Raw genomic sequence first — 24,757 nt, 5'->3', positions numbered from 1 at the left:
CTACCGCGTGACTACGTAAGAGGATTTTTCAAGGCCGAAAAACGCGAGTTCAATTATAGAGTTAAGAAATCTTAGTCACCCGATTCAATTTGAATGGGAGAATTACGAGGGTAACCACTCGTGCTCCCTTACATCCTCCCAATTTCTCATAAGGGAAATAATTATTTTTAAGTCCGGAGACCACCATATATTACGATGAGGAAAGAAAGCCCTAACAGTTGTATTTAAATGAAAGCTGCAATCATCTTCCCTACATTTCACACGCAGTTAAGTACACTTAGATAAATTTATTCCGCCATACCTTAAGAGCTGGGACTTCCTTCAGGCCGAAACCCCCACCTCCAGATATCCCCGAGGGAAAACCTTTATCTCCTCCGACACTACTCGCATACAATCACAACAGCAAAGCAAGACACTAAGGGTGAAAGTGCCTCAGCTTATATATAGAAAGAGAGCCCGAACGACCTGGATGTTTACAATCCAAGGGTCGGCATGACGGCTTCCATTAACCAAGAGAGACCCACACTTGTCAGAAATATTACATTCAAACTTAAGGTAGGCTGTTAGAATTCGAGGAGGTGGTAGAGGTATTATGTGCTACTTCGGAAAGAGAAATAATAAGAACAGCATTCCAACAAGTTTACCAGCATGGATATACGGACATTCTTTCGTGATTAATTAGGGTTTTTTACTTAGAGGTCTCTTATACTGTATATCGATGGCAGAGCCACCTAAACATTGAAGAAAAATACCATTACACTATCACGAACCTCAGCGTCTTTAGCAGAGACGGACTTAGCAGAGAACATCTCATGGAATATTCAAAGAGAGACACTGTACGCCCGATGCAATTATTATTATTCTTATTATTATTATTATTATTATTATTATTATTATTATTATTATTATTATTATTATTATTATTAACGGCTCATGGTGTGGGTCACTGTAGTCACGTCCTAGTTCGTGAACCGTAGGCAACGGCTGATTGGCCTAGTAAGTGGTCCTGAAAGTCGGGATACCAGTTGCTACGGAATGGGAGTGGGCATCTCGGACATATTCTGAATCATTGCCATCTTTGTGCTCAGCCGGCTAGGACTATACAATCCACCGGTGATCACTAACCCTTTAGAGCAGACGTCATCACTTGGACTATGTGCAAGTAGGGTAGCATCCTGCTTCACGAATTTACCAAGCTCGGAACATTTAACCAAGCTTCGGACTTATGGGAGTAACGGAGTCCCACTCCCGTTTGAAGTTGAGGGACTCCTTGGAAATGACTTAGCGAACGAAATGGATTTCAATGGGAGCTATCAATATTAATGGGGCTTATGGGAGAAAGAAAGTAGAAATGGCTGAGACAGCAAAGAGGATGCATCTGGATATGCTAGGAATAAGTGATATTCGGGTAAGGGGAGATAACGAGGAAGAAATTGAAGATTATAAAGTATACTTGAGAGGCGTTAAAAATGGAAGGGCATAGTATGGGGTAGGACTGTTCATCAGGAATACTATTGCACGCAACATAGTTTCTGTTAGACACATAAACGAGCGAATGATGTGGGTAGATTTGGCAGTTGGAGTAATTAGGACGGGAATTGTCTCAGTGTATTCACCATGTGAGGGTACAGATGAGAATGAAGTTGACAAGTTTTATGAAGCATTGAGTGACATCGTAGTCAGGGTCAACAGCAAGAATAAGATAGTGCAAATGGGCGATTTCAGTGCTACAGTTGCAAATAGAACTGAAGGATTCGAAAGGGTGATTGGTAAATGTGGGGAAGATATGGAAGATAATGGGAATGGTAAGAGTTTGCTGGACTTCTGTGCTAGTATGGGCTTAGCAGTTACGAATACATTCTTCAAGCATACGGCTATTCACCGCTACATATGGGAGGTCAGGGGTACCAAATCCATAATAGACTATATCTTAACCGACTTCGAATTCAGGAAGTCTGTTAGGAATGTACATGTTTTTCGGGGAATTTTTGATGATGCAGACCACTATCTGATCAGTCGTGAACTAAGTATCTCTAGACCTAGGATAGAGAAAGTGAAATCTGTCTGTTAACGAATAAGGGTAGAAAATCTCCAGGGAAATTAGATAGAAGTACATAGATATGATTAGTGAAAAGTTCCGAACAGTGGACAGTAAGCAGGTTCAGAATATAGAAAGAATGGGTGGCATTCAGGGATTCTGTAGTGGAATAAGCAAGGGAATTCCTAGGAAAGACTGTGTGTAAAGTTAGGAAAAAGCGAATATCTTGGTGGAATGTTGAAGTGTGAGCAGCTTGTAAACGTAAAAGGAAGGCTTATCAGAAATGGCTCCAAACAAGGGCTGATGCGGACAGGGAATTGTACGTAGATGAAAGAATCTGGGCGAAACAAATGCTGTAGTTGTTGAGTCCAAAAAGAAGTCGTGGGAATATTTTGGTAATAACCTGGAATGGCTAGGTCAAGCAGCAGGGAAACCTTTCTGGACAGAAACAAAGAATGTTAGGAAGTGAGGGAGACAGGAAATGAACAGTAATTTGCGTAATTCAGGCGAACTCATAATAGATCCCAGGGAATCACTGGAGAGGTGGAGGGAATATTTTGAAAATCTTCTCGATTTAAAAGGAAATCTTCCTGGTGGTGTCGCGAACAACCGAGCTCATGGGGAAGAGGGAAATGATGTTGGTGAAATTGCGCTTGAGGAAGTGGAAAGGATGGTAAATAAACTCCATTGTTATAAAGCAGCAGAAATAGATTAAATTAGACCTGAAATGGTGAAGTATAGTGGGAAGGCAGGGATGAAATGGCTTCATAAAGTAGTGAGATTAGCATGGAGTGCTGGTAAGGTACATTCATATTGGACAAAAGCAGTAATTGCACCTATCTATAAGCAAAGGAACAGGAAAGATTTCAACAACTATTGAGGTATTTCATTGATTAATATACCAGGCAAAGTATTCACTGGCATCTTGGAAGAGAGGGTTGAGAGGAAGTTGGATGAAAACCAGTTTGGTTTCAGAGCACATAGGGGCTATCAAGATCTGATTTTCATTATGCGCCAGGTAACTGAATAAGGCTGTGAGAGGAATAGACAGTTGTGTTTATGTTTCCTAGATCTAGAGAAAGCATATGACAGGGTACCGAGGGAAAGGATGTTCACTTTTCTGGGAGACTATGGAATTAAGGGTAGATTATTAAAATCAATCAAAGGTATTTATGTTTACAATTGGGTTACAGTGAGAAATTATGGTATAATCAGTTCTTGGTTCAGTGTACTTACAGGGGTTAGACAATGCTGTAATCTTTCACTTTTTTTTGTTTGTAGTTTACATGGATTATCTGCTGAAAGGTATAAAGTGACACAGAGCTTTCAGTTAGGTGGAAATGTAGTAAGCAGTCTGGCCTATGCTCATGACTTGGTCTTAATGGCACATTGTGCCGAAAGCCTTCAGTCTAATGTCTTGGAGCTTGAAAATAGGTGCAATGATTATTATATGAAAATTAGCCTCACGAAGACTAAATTGATGTCAGAAGGTAAGAAATTCAACAGAATTGAATGTCAGATTGGTGATGCAAAGCTGTAACTGGTAGATAATTTCAAGTATTTCGGATGCGTGTTCTCCCATGATGGTAATATAGTAAAAGAGATTGAATCAATGTTCAGTGAAACTAATGCAGTGAGCTCGCAGTTGCAATGAACCGTATTCTGTACGAAGGAAGACAGCTCCGGGTCGAAATTATCTTTACATCGGTCTTTACATACGGGTGGACTCAGGATATCTTATTCTTAAATTAGAAGTAACAGACATGAAAGTAGCGAGAATGATTGCTGGTACAAGCAGGTGGGAATAATGGCAAGAGGGTACTCAGAATGAGGAGACAAAGGCTAAGTTAGGAATGAATTCGATGGATGAATCTGTACGCATAAACCGTCTTCGGTGGTGGGGTCATGTGATGCGTATGAAGAATGAAAGGTTACCTAGGAGAATAATGGACTCTGTTATGGAGCGTAAGAGAAGTAGAGGTAGACCAAGACGACGATGTTTAGACTCAGCTTCTAACGATTTAAAGATAAGAGGTATAGGACTAAATGAGGCCACGGCACTAATTGCAAACAGAGGATTTTGGCGACGTTTAGTAAATTCACAGAGGCTTGCAGATTGAACGCTAAAAGGCATAACGGTATATAATGATGACGTATGTATGTATGTATGTATGTATGAATGATGTATTATTATTATTATTATTATTATTATTATTATTATTATTATCATTATTATTATTATTATTATTATTAAGTGAGGAGAAGTACTTTAGGCATGTATAAAACCTGATTACATCGAATACATTGAAACATTTGTCGCTAATTAATCGGACTCCACTGCTGTGTATTCCATTTCCGATGTAAATGAAGGATTGAACGGTGGATGGAAACCCAGAGAAACAAAGCAAAGAGACACTAAAACAGAGGACAAAGGACACAAGATTTGTTCTCTAATTAGTGTATAGAGGCAGATAGTTAATGGGTAAGAAACAGTCAGGCATGCCGTTGAATGATTTGCTTTGAAAAAAGAAAGCAAGGAGGAAGGAAGCAAGCCCTCATAGCTTCTCTAATGAGAGCATGTCTTAAGTAAAGTTAGCACCAAGTAAAATTAATCTTCTGGATGGAAGGCATTGCAAATACACGTAACAAGTCTATAGGGGCTCCACGGTGGTATGACATTACGCTGGTACGAGATCAAATAAGAAGGGTAGTGTTAACGCGGCCGTATTCATGCAAGTTTAATTTGTTTTAAATGCAGCCTCGCATGTTTAATTAACTGCCACTTGTTTGGGTTCTTCGGGTGATAAATATTTACCGCGCCTAGTTCCAGAAACAAAATGCAAAACAAATTAAATATTTGGACAGTTGATTATACTTTACATACGAGATGATAAGTTGTAATGACGTAGTAGAACAGTACAATCATTCTATTTTGTGGTGAAATATAACTAAAAGTTTATCATGAAACCGGTGCAGAAATATACACGTAAAATATGTTACATTTCAATATCGTACAGCCAATGTTATACATTAAAAATATTCATTTATTTGTGCCAATGGTGGAATAAAAATCAACCCAGTTTTCACATTCAGGTTATTTATTAAGTCATTCTACACACAATATATTAATATTTCCTTGACACCTTAACCGATTTTGACGCCAAAAGGCGTCAACAGCTATCGCACGCGAATTGGGTTTGATGCCTTCAGGCGCTCGTAAAATTATAAATGTATTCTTACCTTGGGATAGCTGCTTATAGGCGTCGGACTATTCTTAATCACTTCTGCCATCTACTAGCGTATTTTAAAAGTAACTTCCTTTATACTAGATGAGATTATTGCTGTCCTATTCATTTATATTCTGTCTCACGCCAGCCGTGTAGTTCGCTCCTACCTGGCAGCCAGAGTGCGGTCTCGTGTTGCCTCTTTTAATCCACGCCTATTTTGTTTTCTTTAAAGTATTTCTATATACATTGAAATTAGTACATTTTGTGAGTTGTTGCTATTGTTGTTGTTCTTGTTGTTCTGATTCAGTTGTTCTACGAACTACATTGTCTATGTTCTGATAACTTCTTGTAAATTGAGTTGTGTATGTCGATGAACTGATGCGTCACTTCGTATCGTAGAAACCGCCGATAGGAAGTAGGAATCAGTTAAGAAACCGTCGTGTTGAGTACTCATCAAACGAAAGGAGAGGGTAAACTTGCTCATGTTTTGGGGAATGTGACGTAGCTATTTGTGATTCCGAATTTACCGCACTATTCGCAATTTCTGAATGAACTATGAACCACGAAGTATCTGTAACCTTTCCATTTTCCACTTCCTCCTGGTACTTATCTAGGCATTCTCTTATACCTACCGTGTCTCTTCTCAGGCTGAATGTCCTTATTCTGTTTCATGATCATCTCTCTCGTCGTGTTCGCTTGGCTGAACCCTTTTACCACCTCTCTAATGTTCTATGTTCTCCAAACTCAATGGCCAACGAATGCTTTACACTCCTCCAATTACCAATAGCCCCGTGATCACTATCATTGCCAACACTATTTCAAGGTAATTTATGTCACATTTTAGTCCCCATACCTGGTACGTAATGCGGTTATTCCATCGGCCGATGAGCGCCCGGTAGAGTTCTATGACTATCCCCGTGTCGCCTACGCTACAAGCACTCAACTCTTCCGCACACACGTCTGCTTCGCTTCGACTGTGCGTATTTATAACATTGATGCATACCTGAAAACTTGAAAAAGTCATCATAATAATGCAAGGAACACATTTTATATTCACTTTTGTATGAAAACACTGTGTATATATGCATTTTTTACGTTTTACAAAGACAAATGTAACAATAAAATACTATTGAATTCCTACTATGTCACGTATAATTTAAATATATCAAGTAAAATATATTTATCTGTCGATTATTTACATCTGCCGCACGCTACTGTAACCATTGCAAAATCGCACATTGCACTGAATAATTACACACTGGCTGGATGATTTATGAAACTATTCCTCAGTTAAGGTTGTTTGCTTGTTGTTTTAAGGGGCCTAACATCGAAGGTCATCGGCCCCCTCAGTTAAGGGAAGCAACCTATCTCATCCTCATTGTGCATACGTAACATGCCAGCCCATTACTTGAAGGCCCTGGTTTCCATTTCCATCTCGTCCACATACTTTAATCCTAGACTGAGAGCTTGAATGTGGCTCACTTAGCTTCGTAAGAACGACCAAGGATCTATTGATACGAAAGACAGCGGATCCGGTCATGCGTCCAAGAAATACGAATGGGGATATCGATATGCTGATCACGTGGCATTGTAATCTATTTATAATTTAATATTCAAATAAACTCGGTCGTATGAGATAATTGGCGTAAAAGCCGCGTGGTTCCGTCTCTCACTTGTCGTAAATCATCAGGATAAAAATTCATGAAATTAATGTTTACCTTGAAGGTTTACAGAGGGAACATACAAACGCGCTTCAGAAAATAAGGTAACAAGAGTTCTCACGGGCGATATATTCTCCGTGGTATTCAAATTTTCCGTCAACTAGAAGGATGAGACCACAGATTTATTAGGGAGACGTCAGATGGTGCATATTGTTTCGTGAAGGCAGGTAGTAGGTAAATAAACAAACGATTAGCAACTTTTATTCTAAGATTAATAAACTAACACTAATTGCTTACGTAATTACACAGGCACACGAGTATTCAGTTAGTGCTCTTTCTCTCTCTCCCTCTAACTCTCTCTCCCTCCATCCCTCTCTCCCTTCTGGGTGGATCTCCGTTCCCACTTAGGGAGGACAATGAAAAATTTAGATGATGATGATGATGATGATGATAATTTTCACTTGGATCCTAGGGCAGTACACAATTAAACTCACTGCGCAACTATAGCGGCCACACAGCCACAGTTTGAAAGCACGCAACACAGTTATATTATTAATCATCAATCATCCAACACCACTTGTCTGCATTAAAGCAGTCACCCAGGTGGCACATTCCCTATCTGTTGGTTACCTAGCCTTTTCTTAAATAATTACAAAGAATTTGTAAATTCATTGAACATCTCCCTTGGTAAATTATTCCAATCCCCAACTCCTCTTCCTATAAAAGAACATTTGCCTCAATTTATCGTCTTTAATTCCAACTTTATCTTCATATAGTGATCTTTCCTAATTTTAAAACACCGCTCAAAACTATTCGTCTACTAATATCATCCCATGCTATCTTTCCACCCGCAGCTCGGAGCATATCACTTAGTACAGCAGTTCGTCTCCTTTCTTCCAAGACTTCCCAGTCCAAACATTTCAACATTTTCGTAACATTACTATTTTGTCATAAAGCATCCAGAAAAAATCGAGCCGCTTTTCTTTGGATTTTTCCCATTTCTCGAGTCAAGTAATCCTGGTGATTGTTGCATACAATGGAGCCATACTCTAATTGGGGTTTTATCTGGGACTTGTATGCCCTCCCCTTTGCATCCTTACTATAACTCCTAAATACACCCACAGCCAAGTGCAGAGTTCTATACCCTTTATGTGAAATACTTTAGCTGAGAACTTTGGCCTTTAAGGATCTGTCATCGAAGTTTCAATATTATCAAAGAATTCTAGCTCTGCATATTGTATGTGATGCGGGCCAGTATTTCTACAAACATATTTATCACATAGCAGTTTTCGCAGGCGCAATGACGATAAGGTTTATGAACTTATTGGTACATTGTTTTAGTTACTATGTACGCACAAGTAAAATACATTCTGCAATATGACATCTTCTGACATCCGTATTTCTGCTTATAATTATGCCCCGAGTTTATGTTTCTAATCGATGTTTGTATCTTCGTGGCTATGTCTGTAATTAATCACAAGTGTCGTGTTTTGTAAATGATAATGGCGAGATCAAGCCGTTCGCTTAATGTAGACGAAATGTTACGGCTTATTACAAGTTCCGAGTCAGATATCGATGAAAATAACAGCGGTATACCAGAGAAAGGCTCCTTGTCTGCTGAAATTTGGACAGAGTCGCTGGAAATCTAATTTTGTGCCTTTCCCAGAATACAGATGTTTTGAACCAAAAGTACTGCAATATATTTAGGGGAAGTCCATGTATTTCGGACCTGCGTATAATTTGTACCGATAATATGTTTTAGGAAGGCAAGGTCAGCAAGGCTACCGAGGGTACCTTTACTCCTGAAAGTTGTTTTGCTAATGGACTAAAGGTTGAAGGGGGACAAGGAATTTAATTTTAATACTCACATTCCTAGTAAGCTTATACGGTGACAAGTAAGTATACAGTGAAGTAGTTATTTCAGCCAAGAGGGCGTTTAGCTTTTACAAGTACTTATGAAATATCTAGATTCGTTTGGACATAGTTTCATTCATCAATTTTAAATACTTAGCATATTACTTAGTTTTTGATTAAATCTTTGCATGTCGTGCAATTTGGACCGTTGAAAAAATTGTAATGATTAAGCTTCATTGTAGTTTTACTGGTGATTCTAAAAGAACTTGTTTTATAATTTCAGGCCGGTCCCACGGTGTAGCGGTAACGCGTCTGTCTCTTAACCGGAGGCCCCGGGTACGATTCCCGACAAGGTTGGGGATATTTACCTGGATTTGAGGGCTGGTTCGAGGTCAACTCAGCCAACGTGATTACGACTGAGAAGTTATCTGATGGAATTGTATATAACAACTAATATAATGATGTTGCAAAACGTGAATTAATGAAAACTGCATCAAAATTTAAGGTGAATGGTTTCATCATTGTCGTACACGCCAAAAGTGATGATCACAATTCAGAGTGTCGTATTTTATTGTTTAGTATTTCATATAAATTCATTAAATAATTTATAATTTTCATATTTACCAGCCCAAATTACACGATTACCTGGTCCAAGTTACACGCTATCGGTCCAAATTGCACAATAACAAATTTTAGAATAAATGTTACTATAATTTTTTTTTTTTTTGCTATTTGCTTTACGTAGCACCGACACAGATATGTCTTATGGAGACAATGGGATAGGAAAGGCCTAGGAAGTGAAAGGAAGCGGTCATGGCCTTAATTAAGGTTTTGCCTGGTGTGAAAATGGGAAACCACGGAAATCCATCTTCAGGGCTGCCGACAGGGGGGCTCCAACCCACTGTCTCCCGATTACTGGATACTGGCCGCACTTAAGTGACTGCAGCTATCGAGCTCGGTACTTTTAAACTAATCCTAAAGATAATATGAACATTTAATTTCACCAAATCATTTCATACGTTGTACTAATTATTTTCTACAAAATATGAGAAATAGTCATTAAGGTCAATAGAATTATGGTCGTTCAAAGTTAAGTGGTCGAAATTACAAGGACTTCCTCTAGTCTTATAGGAATCAGTTTCAGAAAACGTGAAAATTATCTCAGGAGAAGGACCAAATCCAGCTGTGATAAAACTAGGCCTTAATGTGTTACTAGTACATGAACTTCAAAACGGGTACACTTCCTAATTAAAACGCTACCCTGTATCTTGCTCACCTGCCAGTACAACTGACCACTCTTGTAGGGACACTGACCCGAGTGTCCATTACGCTCTATATTATGCATGCTCTTGGCCTTTGGCCTCCATGTCAGTGGTTAGCTGTGTACAACTGAACTCTTGGCCATTTCCACTATCACGGCGGAAAAAAAAGAGGATCGACTCTGTGGTTTGATTTGCATGTAAATCAACGTCGATGCTGGACAACAGCGAAAAAAGCAATGAGAGTTTTGAAAACAATAAAATACATTTGCCTTGGGGTCACAGTACTATCATTAGAATGCAAGTACTGTTAGATTTGTGATATACAGGTAAATGTCGAATTTCGTCCCCATTTTACAACAGAATATATTTTAAAAATTATAGCTTACTAGCTGATGTACCCGTGCTTCGCTACGGGATTCTCAGAAAGACTGACTTTGTGGTTTTCCTAACTGAAATCAACATAGGTCATTACAAAAACGTAAGTATGAATGTAGCGATTAAAAGCAATGCTATCATATAAAATACTCGATCAAATGGAAAGTGTCACATTTTATCACTTTTAACGAACAGTGCTGCGGTTAGATTGCTGTGCCAATCTAATAGTCCAAAGTTCCAGAGCTGGGATGACCAGGCCGCAGATTGCCATGAACACTCATCTGTCATTATTCCGCTAAATATGCACACTGTTCATTCCAATAAGTGCCTCAGAGTAGGGATTGAATAGCCCGAATGCTATGATGATCCAGTGTGTTACGTACCAGTAGTATCAGAAAATGTATAAACCAGGGGAATGGCATGCTAAAGAAGAAAGTTATTTAATTCCCCAGCTACTTCCCATCAATATTCAGTAAGACTGTTACACTCTGTACGACTGGGCGAGTTGACCGTGTGGTTAGCGGTGCGCAGCTATGAGCTTGCATCCGAGAGATAGTGGATTCGAACCCCATTGTCGGCAGCGCTGAAGATGGTATTCCGTGGTTTCCCACTTTCACACCAGTCAAATGCTGGGCCTGTACCTTAATTAAGGCCTAAGGCACTCCTAGCCCTTTACTATCCCAGCGTCGCCATAAAACCTATCTATGTCGGTGCGACGTAAATCAAATAAGAAATACTCTGTACGCAGCAGTAATCCTATCTACCGGAGATGAGGGGCAACAGAAGACACAAAGCACATCACAACAAACAATAGTCAATGTAATGTTATAGTTGATCAGTGTTATGAGCTTTCTATATTGTAGGCCTACACATTTAGTTTTCTTTCGACTCTGTGATTTGTAAAATATTTTATACCGTAATCTGTAGTTTCATATTCTCCGACTTTACATACCCATTTTCATGAAATCCTGTTTACCCATTTTCTCGTTACTCTGCGCTGATATGGACTTAGTAACAAAAATCCAAATTCATGAATGAATATCTTTGTGATCATAGCCAGTACGGTAACAATGTATAAGACATGAATAATAGGAAATTTAATACTATATAACCTTAGTTATGTAGCATTCATCGGTTCATATTTGAGAATTACATTTTAGGCTTTCCCCTAAACTACCATTTTACTCAGTGTGAATAAAATAACTTACAGCCTAGACTATAGCGACTTATTTCCTGACTTTGCATACCGATTTTCATCAAGATAAGACTACTAATAACAACAATATTTGAGAATTAAATTTTAGGCCTTCCCCTAAACTACCATTTTTCTCAGCGTGAATACAATTATTGATAGCCTAGATTGTAGCAATTTATTCCCCAACTTCGCATACCCATTTTATTTAAAATACGACCACTAATAACATACATAGTTGAGAATTCAATTTCAGGCCTTCCCCTAAACTACCATTTCTCTCAGCATGAGTAAAATGATTTATAGCCTAGATTGTAGCGGCTGATCCCCCGACTTCACATACCGATTTTCATTAGACCACTAATAACATAAGTAGTTGAGAATTCAATTTTAGGCCTTCCCCTAAACTACCATTTCACTCAGCGTGAGTAAGATGATTTATAGCCTAGATTGTAGAGGCTCATCCCCCGACTTCACATACCAATTTTCATTAAATTCTCTTCAACCGTTTTCTCGTGATGCGTGTACAGACAGACAGACAGACAGACAGACAGACAGACAGACAGACAGACAGACAGACAGACAGACAGACAGACAGACAGACAGACAGAAATTACGGAAAAGTAAAAAGTGCATTTTCTTGTTATTATGGACATGACCGATACAGAAATACCATTATTTTCAAATTCTGAGCAATGTACAGATAAAACTCTTATTTTATATATATAGATAAAGAATACATATTAAATGCAATTAAGGGACTGATTATTCAATATATTAAATCATAATATTACTTCGTTACATTTAGAAAGCTATTTGAGATTCTGAAGGTGGTGATTATCTACAATCTGTATAAAAATCATTCTGCAGTGATAATGATTAAGAGATTTGGAAAAGAAGTAGCATTCCAGAAAGGATTGAGGCAAGACAGCTGTTTGTCACCTCCTCCTCTTCAATGTTTACAGAGAACAGGCAGTAAAGGAAATCAAAGAGGAATTTGGAAAGGGAATCACAATCAAACGAGAGGAAATCAAAACGCTGAGATTTGCCGATGATATTTTATCTGAGTCTGCACAAGATCTGAAGAGAATGCTGAATGGTATGGACAGAGTCTTGAGGAATGAGTACAGGATGAAAATAAATAAGGCCAAAACAAAAGTAATGAGTGCAGTCGAAAAAGTCAGGTGATGCTGGAAATATTAGATTAAAAAAGGAAGTCTTGAAGGAAGTAGATGAATATTCTTACTATGGTAGTGAAATAACTAATGATGGCAGAAGTAAGGAGGACATAAAATGCATACTAGCACCAGTAAGGAAGGCCTTTCTTATGAAAAGAAATTTGCTCACTTCGAACATTAGTATAAGAATTAGAAATATGTCTTTGAAAAGTTTCAACTGGAGCTTGGCAATATATAGGAGTGAAACATGGACAATAACTAAATCATAAAGGAATAGAATAGAAGCATTTGAAATGTGGTGTTACAGATTAATGGTGAAGGTGAAATGGGTAGATGTTGTCACGAATTAAGATGTGCTGAATTATATTGGTGAGAGGATATTTGACGTAAAGAAGAGACAGAATGATAGGACACATCTTCAGACACACGAGACTTGTTCAGTAGGTTTTTGAGGGAAGTGCATGTGATTAGAATGATACGGGTGGACCAAGGCATGAATATGACAAGCAGATTATAGCAGGGGTAGTAATTACGTAGAAATAAAAAGGTTAGCACAGGACTGGGTGGCATGGAGAGCTGCATTACACAAGTCTATGAACTGATATCCAACAACAACAATATTTAGTATATACAGAGGCTAAGATGTGACAATAACATGAAAGTGAACAGGACTGCAAATTTCAAACGAAAGTGCCAATAGAAGAAATAAACTTCTCCAGAGGAGGCACTTGAACAAGGACCTCCCTGCTGATACGATTGGCCCATAGCAGGCATGCTATGGTGGCATTGGCTGAATTAGAATTTGATGCTCATTTATCGGCATGGCTCTCACGCCCCACAAAGCCAGGTACAGATTTAGCAACACCGCCTCGTAAAGCGATCTGATTTGCTAACTTCAGCAGCTGAAAGAATGACAACGGCGCGAGGTATCGACGTATATTTTTCGAATTACCCAACAGTGTGACCAACGCTCTAACACTCATATACTCGGTTCACGTTGTTTCCGACCACCCTGTATACAGTATGTTTTGGAAATAATGTGTTTTTTTTTTAATTTGAACACAATGCATCAAAGGGAAAGAAAGGTAGAGGATTTTTATTCAACGTAGTATTGATCCCATTCCCTTAAAGATTTACGACACATTTCAGCACTTTTGGTTGAGTGAGATAGATGCTCACTCCCGATCTCTCCTCGCTATATTACGTGTTCCTTCCCCCTTCATAAGCAGATCCACATTCCTAAACGCGCAGCTATAGCAAGCAATAGGTACGCCACTCAATTCAGAGGGGTGTGACCCAAGTGAGATATGGCACGTGGCAGCATCTGAGATTCTCTTCGATTCCAGCTCAACCAAACATACGTTCGAACCAAATGGCAATATCCCCTTCATATGTAACTAATCAGAATATGCCTAGCTGAGATGCTGAAGGTTCTACTTTGTAAATAATAATACCAAAGAAGATTCTGCTTTCATACATTCCGTGCAATGCTAATTATAATTTACAGTCTTCTCAACTCAGAGTTCTATCGATACAAAATCTCAATAAATCAATTAATCATCAATAATCTGAAGCGAATTCTTCATGTTTCAAAATATAGAGAAAACCGATTCACATATGCAATGGAGGACATTAAGTCTATACTTAGATTCCCGGATACTGTTGCATCGATCGAGGTACTAGACGAAAGACAACCAAAAACACAACAAATACCGGTAGAGTTCTTCGGCACGGAAGTAGCAAAGACTAGTATCTGCAGAGGGCTTAAGTACCAATTCGCCACATACACATGCTCTTTGGCATCCATGGTTTCCATGGAAAGATATATTTGACGAATGAGTTTCGCACCCCAAGTGATGACTGTGTCTGCCGACTTTGTGACATGCCCTCTTCTCGTTATCACTTGATGACCTAATAATAATAATCGTATGGCCTCAGCTAACGTGTGCAGACATTTCAATTTGACGCCATCTGGCTATCTGCTCGTCAATTTCGACGTTCCGTTTTACTCTAGGCCCACTAGATGGCAGACCGAGTAAGCAGGAACTTCCTTGGGCATCTATGGCTGAGATTTTAATGAATTTTGTCGGGTAAACACCAAATGTGTCACCAGAGATCTTTTACCTGCTGACATCGTACGACATGGAGTATCGAACGGACTTTTCTCCGCCCTTCAAAAATCCGACTACCTCTGCCGGTTTTGAACCCGCTATCTTGGGATCCAGAGGCCGACACTCTACCACTGATCCACAGAGGCAGCTGTACTTGATGACCTGTTCCAACAGAATACAATCTCTCAGTGCATTTGCCGAAGTCTGGTGAAAGAATGATCCGCTATATATATATGGATATTAAATTAAGTACGTAATGCTTGTGTCGCCTCTGTGGTGTAGTGGTTAGTGTGATTAGCTGCCACCCCCGGAGGCCCGGGTTCGATTCCCGGCTCTGCCACGAAATTTGAAAAGTGGTATGAGGGCTGGAACGGGGTCCACTCAGCCTCGGGAGGTCAACTGAGTAGAAGTGGGTTCGATTCCTACCTCAGCCATCCTAGAAGTGGTTTTCCGTGGTTTCCCCACTTCTCCTCCAGGCGAATGCCGGGATGGTACCTAACATAAGGCCACGGCCGCTTCCTTCCCTCCTCCTCGTCTATCCCTTCCAATCTTCCCATCCCCCCGCAAGGCCCCTGTTCAGCATAGCAGGTGAGGCCGCCTGGGCGAGGTACTGGTCATACTCCCCAGTTGTATCCCCCGACCAAGAGTCTGAAGCTCCAGGACACTGCCCTTGGGCGGTAGAGGTGGGATCCCTCGCTAAGTCCGAGGGAAAAACCGAACCTGGAGGGTAAACAGATGATGATGATGATGATGATGACGTAATGCTTGTGCAGATTTCACATTATAACATATATGCACATTGTGTTTCCTTAAATGGTTCAACGAACTTGGAAATGTATCGAGCAATTCCCTTGATAATGTATTCCAATTCCTTACTCCTCGTCCTATACATAAATATTTAAATAAACATTTTCCCCAATTTATCCTCTTCATTTCTAACTTTATATTCATATTATGATCGTACTTTAAGTCCCCATTACATCTGTTCCGCACTTTAAGGATTTTAAAATCCCTTCACCGACATTTCCAGTAACTTATACCTACACGGTGTTGTTTGCACAGAAAGTGATGACATTATTCGGTTTGTTCTCAAGGAACAAGGGAACTGTCAATTAGATCTGAGACTAAGGAGGGTCAAACGAGCCAAGTCAGTCCAGAGTGCTGACCGAGCTTTATAGAGGACGGTCCAGAGACAGGCCAAGTTTGACATGCCATTAAGTTTCTTCCTATTACAGCTGTCCTATTTCGTGTCAACTAAACATAAAAGTTCTGAGGGGGCAAAAATGTTTCAAAAGTCTTGTCGATGACTGAAAAAGAACTCTACAGGTCCGGTAACCATTATGAACTGGAAGTTCAGGCAGTAATAGGTTGAAATGCAAACTAATTTGGTTGGTAGGAGTCGTCGTCTAGCCCGTTCTTCTGTAATGTAGCGAGAATAACATAACTTCTAGGGGCTGTAACAGAGCGGGCTCCTAATATTTATGCAAATCTCAAGGTAGAACTGTTGTCCGGGCTAGAGTATACCTGTTACTCCCTTCAGTAAGTTTACATTCTAACATACAAAAATACTGAACATCCGGTAACTAGTAATCTTAGATAACTAATTGGAACGGACCTAGAAGAAATAAATTCACCTACTCTAGGTGTTTCTGGTAACTCTATCATAAATAAGGTGATTGCATAATTTCTTAAAATTGAAACCATTATTTTCAGTTTCGTCTTAGTTCATGTAACCTCTAATTTTCTCAGTCTACAAGGTGTATGTTTCATTCCATAAGAACATCCCGAGATTACATCAAATCACTTTTGCATGTATGAACAAGTAAGAAAGAAAACATGTTTGAACTTAAAAGTTTGTTTACCGAGCTCAATAGCTGCAGTCGCTTAAGTGCGGCCAGTGTCCAGTATTCGGGAGATAGTAGATTCGAACCCCACTGTCGGCAGCCCTGAAAATGGTTTTTCGTGGTTTCCCATTTTCACACCAGGCAAATGCTGGGGCTGTACCTTAATTAAGGCCACGGCCGCTTCCTTCCCAGTCCTAGCCCTTCCCTATCCCATCGTCGCCATAAGACCTATCTGTGTCGGTGCGACGTAAAACAATAGCAAAAAAAACCGTTTGTTTTATAAAACCTTAATGAATATTTTCTAAACGTTCCTTAGTACATTCAGGTGAATATACAGTCATTAAAAAATAATGAATGTACAAGTACTTCGCACATACATTTTCCTCAGAAACAATATTAATTCTATAGATATACTGTATGGTGTGGTTACCAACAGGCTCTTTTTATCTACATGGGAGGTGAATTATGTTTTCATACATCAAATTAAGTTCAATAAAGTATTGATCGTAATGAACACACAATACCATTAGCTCATTCTTTCTCTCTCTGCTTTCTTTTTAAGCAATTATACGTCTACAATTTCATCAGTTCCACTTGGATTGAGCCCATTCGTCGGTGTGGCCTGCAGCCAGCTATTAACATAAACCGGTTTCGGCTGCATGTAACATTCATATAGTCCATCTGTACTGTGTGTATAGTGAAGAATGTTTACATAAGAATGGTTTTAGAATGTCTTATTATTATTATTATTACTATTATTATTATTATTATTATTATTATTATTATTATTATTATTATTATTATTATTATTATTAGTATTATTATTATTATTATTATTATTATTATTAATTTCCCTCTTCCAGTCTTCTGGGTCGGGTTGTGAATCAAGGACCTCAACGGTTTTCTTTCTCTCCACCACTCCCTCCTTTACTCCTATATTTCTTCTACTATTACTCGTATCCTCTCTATACTCTCCTTCACCGTATACGTCCACCTTTTTCTTGTCCTTCCCCGTTGTCTTTCCCTGTTATTTTTTCTACAAATATTCGCTTTGGATCTGTCCTCATCAATTCTCATCATGTGTCCATACCTTTTCAGCTTACAGGTCTCTATCTTGTCTTGCAGTTTAGGGTCACCAGTTCTCTCTCTAATTTCTTTGTTTCTCATCTTCACCAATCATGTCCTCTCAATTATTCGTCTAAGGAATTTCATCTCGGCTGCTAGGATTATTATTTCACCATATTTTGCTGTTGTCCGCCACGAAAATCAAACTTGATGTGTTGAGTATAGAATTTTCTTGCATTTCTCTGGGACATCCCGATTCCACACTACACCTCTCAATGTCTCAGTGTATGTCAGTGAATTGATAGTAATTGTGTACACCCAGCAAGTGAGTACGCGGTTTCGGTCACGTGGCTATCAGATAGTGGGTTCGAACCCAACTGTCGGCAGCCCTGAAGATGGTCTTCCGTGGTTTCCCATTTTCACAACAGGCAAATACTGGGGCTGAACCGTAATTAAGTCCGCGGTCACTTCTTTCCCACTGCTAGCCCTTTCCCTTCACATCATCGCCATAATACCTTTAGTGTTCCCGCTATGTGGAGCAAACTTATAAGTCATCTTCCGCTCCTGTTTAAAGATTCGACGACTCTCCATTTTTCCATTTCTTTTTTTAAATTTCTGCAGTTAACATGCTACTATCAACCATACACGTTTCGCCCTATCACAAGCGCTGAGTAAATTCCAGGTAAGAAGGAGGGACAGAGAGTGTCAAAGTGGCCTGTGCAATTCTCCCACCCCGGCGGTGTTCCGGCATGCAACTAGCATACTACTGCATCGGGGCCACTATTCGTACAGCTCTGTAATATACAGCATTACAAGTTTTGTTGGAGTATAATAGGGTGGCATTGCGAATCTCCATTAGATGACGGACCTCAGCAAGGTAGAACCGTTGTGCTGTATTGCACCCGCCCCCTACCTAACTGGCACCAGCATGAGATCTACAGGGTCGCTGACAGGTCAAGAAAAAAAAATATAGGCGCTGAACTAAAGTAAGCTTAGAGGCGTACAAGGGAGGAGAAGCGGGGCATATAACTAAAAATGAGAACACATTCGAATTAAAATATTTAACTCACAAACCGGTTTATTGAACCTTAATGATAATGGGAAATTATGCATTAAATAACACTAATGAATTACATTAAAATTTACAAATGCTGGTTGTAGGTTGTTTGTGGACCTCTGTCCGTTATACGTGATAGAAACGAGTACGTTATCGCGAAGCGATGTATCGTGACATATAGCGAATGGAAATTTTATCATAACACTGAGGCTATATTATCGCTAACACATAAACTAACATGCGTCCGACCACACGTCTGAGCAATCCCTATTCTAATAAAGACCTAGATTTCCCAATGAAATGACAAAAAAAAATTAAAATACACACATATGATACAACACCTGGGATCGAACCGACCCTCGCTATTCTAGGCATCGTCGAGCTGATGGACAGAACCACCACTGACCTTATGTACAACCACACATGACATAAAAACACATACATGGTACATGATATGCAAGAAAAATACGTAAAAGGCACTTGATCTTCCTTCTGACACTGTAGGCCTACAATGCCTACGTTGAGCATCGAACTGACAACCTCTTGCGATGAAGGCAAGCTCCTGTAATCCCTATCTAATTATACTCGTACAATTAACAACGGTTCATTGGTAAACATTACCATTATCGGCCGGGTCGCTTGCTAATTATTACGCTGCTCTGGTGTGTTAGGTAAATCACATTATTTCGCCGTTGAAAGAATCCAAGTTCATTTCCACAGCCAAGTCCCTCCTTCCTCGCTTACGGGACATTCAAACAAAAAAGAAACACACTGGGCCAAGGCCAGACGGCGGTTGACCACCCTCTAAGGTCAACACCCACATAACCTTCCCTTTCCAAAGTGAACCGTAACATTTCACTCGGAAGTACATCTCCAATATCCTGCGGCCTTACCAGACTCGCGCAAATCACTTTGAATTAAACACATATCTACCCAGCAGTATCATATCATTTTTTTTACAACACGACTCCCGTATCATAATGGTAATCTTTGCCTGATTGTTATTATTATTATTATTATTATTATTATTATTATTGCCGTCCTACATAGCTTACCCGCTACCTTATGCATGGTCATCAGTAGAGTATCTAGAAGAAAGCTGGACCAGAGTTTCGATAGAAGAATTCTGGACCAGCGGCAGCCACTGCGCATGCCCCGTGCGCTTCACTCCCTGAAGGGGCCTCTCACTTGGCAAGGCACGTGCGGGGGGCGCCTCTCGCTGTCAAGGCTACACACAAGTGTGGAATGTCGCTCCTTGCGGTAGCTTACTACTGCTATGCTTAGGGTGGGTGGGCGTGATAGGTGACATCACTTGTTTTGGTGCGTAATTGAGTATCTTTTTACTGAAAGGTATTGTAAGAGCAAAACAAGTTCACTATTAACCTCACTCTTCTAGTAGAGATTAAAAAAAAAAGATCCTCTATTGAGTGTAATAAAAGTGCTTAGCTCAATTATCCAAAAAAAAAAAAATTCTACCCTACTTGCCTATGTGATTACCTCTTGAAATGTTTATGTTGGTGACAGGAAAGACATTTTGACAAAAATCATCATGTTAGATATGGTACTAAATTTATATATATTTTTTTTTGCAGAGTTCTTTTTACTTGTTAGGGTGCATGTAGGAAATGTTAACTACACTTACCCAGAGGTCTTTATGTAAGAGGTAAATATTTCTTGAAAGGCAAGGTTCTGTGAGTAGATTTGCTTCTAAAAGTTACTTGGTGGAGTTTCTCTCACTGCTCAAGGTGAGACAGCTACATGTTAAATAATTGCAGCAACTGGATTTGCTTGACAAGGTTACTTGCTGCCCAAAAGGTGAACAGGATATGAGATTTTTTTTTGTAAAAAAGAATCGCTCCTCTCCTCCAGCTTTGGTCTGTTGAAGGTTAGCGAGTAACAACTCTAGCCAACTGGTTGGTGATGAGTGAAGGACAACACAAAAGTGCTTAGTTTAATGAAATAATAAAAATATTTTTCATGACTACTTACCTTTAATTATTTTTTCAACAGGATGCACATCTAGCTGTAATTCTTGACGATAGATACACGCATTGTTTACTAACCTTACATCAATAAATGTCATCTATGAAATATCATTGTACTAGGTAAAAAACAAATTAAAAAAAAACTCGGATAAAGTCTGAAATCAGAGGTTGATTAAGACATTCCGTTGTTACGAACGCGATAGTATGAATTTTTACATACGGAATAAAACAAAAACATCTCGCCATTTTTGTTGGATACGTCGGCAACTGTGTATACTCATCGAGGTCAAACAGCTCATACATGAGAGTGTCATGTCTGTGATTTCTTATTATCTTTGTCCAAGATGGCTAACACAAAAAAATGCATTATGATCTCTGAACTAATAAATTAGTTAGGCAAACACATGATGTGCTATCTCATCAAAAATTATATCGAATATATATGTTTAGCACGGAAGATGAAATAATAAATCGTCTAATGAATCGGTTAGGGGTGCGTGAATTCACCGCAAAGAACAACAGCAAAGAACTTCAGTGAACAAAGACATCAAACACGACAGTGTTTTAACAAAACAAAAGAACGTGCTGCCACGTAGCTGAAATATTGGTTGAAAAACTGTAAAGCATGGTTTCTTTTTAAATAAAATATTACGAATTATTTCTTAATCAACCTCTGAATTGAGACAGTGTGTGAGTGAAAGCTATAATTTGTCACACCTACACAGGTTGGTGATTTGAGGATAGAAAAATAAAATCTGGTAAAGGATTCAAGGTTATAGCATTTGGATGGTGTAAAAACAAAAAAAAATATGTGTATGCATATATAGGTTAGGATGAATTATTCAAGCAACTCGAATAATAAGTGGAACATCACACTGTTTTATTTACCTGTTAGTTCAAAATACATGATTAAATTCTTTCTTACATGCTTCACAGTCTTTAATCATTGGAATCGCTCCGTCAAAACCATCAACCTCGTCTTGTCCTCTGTAGCAATAATGTCTGACACACGGGCTGCAAACTGCTATTTCCAGTTTTGCTTTTACATAGTAGGGTAGTTTCTCCCATGCTTCATCTAAATCTTTAGCGGCATATGTTGAGAGAAACCCAGATGGTAAATAGCGAATTAGATGTTGTGGCATTCGAAGTAAACTGCCATGTGTATAGTATGATGTAATAGCCTCACTTACTAATGAGAAATATATTGTACGTAAAGGATCAGGTTTAATACTTGGTGTACAAAGTTCACATTTACACTGGATGTTACGGTTTCTCTTCTCACCAAACTCATTCTTTACTTGTCGCTCCATGACTGATGACACGCACACACTGTTGCCAACAAAGAGAATACCTTAATATTTATTCACACACTTTTTTAAATAGTGTGCTACAGTTTACGTTACGTCACACTGACATGGTGTATACTCCAGTTAGCTTTAAAGTACACTTCTCTTAGCAGTTACCTAGTGTTAAAATAGCGAACTAGAGAGAATAATTTTATGATTGCCAACGAGGAGGATCGAACTTGTACTCATCTAGATGTGAGCGAATTCACTTGCTTTATATAAAAATTTTAATGCTAGGTGTAAGATAATCTCACATTATATTACCAGACGCAACTTTATTGTGTGTAAAATTATTATTTTGTAGACATATGTTTGAAGCAGAACATTCCTTTGTAGTGTATATCTATCCCGGATGTTTTCTGCAAGCAGCTTTCGCATAAACCGGTTAACGCCTTACTTCTTTCGCGGTCATTGCTGGTCATGGTCGTGCTTTGACCACGGTTTCATCAAGGCTACAAAAAAGAGGATGCGTGAACTCAAGTGCGGATCGCTACGCAGCTTACTAGCAGATGTTGTATCCAGGCAGGTTTTTTGAAACTAGTTGTTTTTTTTTCAAATTACATATCACCGTTAGAACAGGTATATATACTGCGATCGCTTGCTGTAGGTACGTTACAGTTTCAAACTGCCTTCGAAATGCCGTCCGTCCAAGAAACTCTCTTTGAAAAGCTTCTCGCGCTGCGGGAAATAGTTAGATTAATGGAAATGTGTGAGATAAATAATATAGTAGAAGTACAGGGCTCATTTGAAAGAGCGATCGTTAACAGAATTCCGCATATGACTAACGAAGAGTTTCGGCTTCTCGTTAGGCTGCATACACGTATTTTGTTACGGCGCGAAAGCCCGAACTTCAATATATTATTTATCCACAAATTTAGTTTCTTTTCGTGCAACGCGATGTTAGCAGAACTAAGAGAGCTAATGGACGATCACGGAAGTGATGGCGATATTTTTGGTGAGTTTTAACTTTTTTCTAAATTTCAAGACTTCGTCTATTGTCGGATTGCGAAAGATTTTAATCTTACATTAACTTTTTCTTTCTATATAGGAGAAGATTAAGAAGTGATCCTGGAGGAGGAGGAGAATTTAATTTATTTGAACTGTTATAGGTGAGTGCAAAAATATATTTTATTTATCTTGCTTTCTTTTCTGCTCTTAGGAAGATAAACTAATTAAATATAATTTTTTTTACGTCGCACTAACACAGATACGTAAAGGAGTAGGAAAAAGGTTGGAATTTAATATTAAAAAAATTACAAGAGGTTATCTTTAGTTAAATTTTGTTTATTATATTTTATTAAGATACATGTTACACAAATGTTTCGAATTAATTATGCAGAGTTGAGGTGGAAATATCTTCTTGCTTGAGGTAATGTCCAACGTTGTCATCAACAAAACAAACAGCACAGTTTCTTGGGCAAGGGAAGTCTGCAACAATAGAGAGAGGACACTATAAGATGGTAAATCTATCAGACATTAGAGTAAAAAATTAAAAATATATTATACTAGCGTACTTACTATTGATTTTTTTTTAGAATACATATTCCTTCGGAATCCATGAATTATGCGTGGCGTCGAATCCTAGCCACGATACGAAAACTTTGTCGTTCTTTCTTTTTAAAATTTTATCAATGAGGTATATTTTAGGATGTTTTGTCTTCTGCAGTTCTTGTTCATAGAACGCACCAAATATTGGTTTATTTTGATAGTCGTGAAGCAAGTAAGTTCTCGGTGATGTTTCTTTTACTTTTCTTACAGTAAATAATTCATTACTCCAATTAGGAGTATAGCCCTTTGTAAAATATCGCTTAATTTTACTTATTCGTACTGTGTCACCTACTTTAAATTTTGGTGGATAAGGTGACTTCTTTTTCTTCATTTCCCGTAATTTGTACACAGTAGCAAGTTGTTGTAGATTGTTTGTGACGTCTATAGGTTTCATACCAATCGTACGATGTTTTCGATTATTATATTCATCTAATAGTTTTGGTAGCATGCGAAGCCAGTGGTATGATCCGCACGCCGAGAATTTCCTCCACATCCACTGCTTCAGTGTTCGATTGAAGCGTTCAACTACGCTTGCCTTCAAGCTGCTCCCTGTCGAATAGTGCTTAATTTTTCTTATTGTAATCCACTGTTGAAAAATCTTATTATAAAATTCTTTTCCCCTGTCAGTTTGCAGATGTTTTGGATAGCGTTTACATTTTGAATAGATGCGTTCCATATTCTCCACTACTTCGTTTCCTGTTTTTGTTTTAAGTGGAACTGCCCAGGCATACTTTGAATAAACATCAATAACAGTTAACATGTATTTATATCCACTATTAACTTTCGAAAACAGAGACATATCAACAAGATCCGCTTGATGTAAATCATCTCCCCCCCGGCTAATAACGCTCCGTCTTTCAAAATTCTTTCGCACTGGAGCGTGGAGTTCTTTCGCTATTTCTTCTCTGATATTGTTCATAAAGTATAGGTAAAATAATTCGTTCTGTGTCGTCTATTCGTTTCTTGAATCGCAGTCGATCTATAGCCAGTTGTTGCCAGTTGCTTCTTCTGTCT

Source organism: Anabrus simplex, chromosome 7 (assembly GCF_040414725.1).
Source record: "Anabrus simplex isolate iqAnaSimp1 chromosome 7, ASM4041472v1, whole genome shotgun sequence".
NCBI lineage: Eukaryota > Metazoa > Arthropoda > Insecta > Orthoptera > Tettigoniidae > Anabrus > Anabrus simplex.
The sequence above is the reverse complement of the archived record's forward strand: the minus strand, read 5'-3'. Positions refer to the sequence as shown.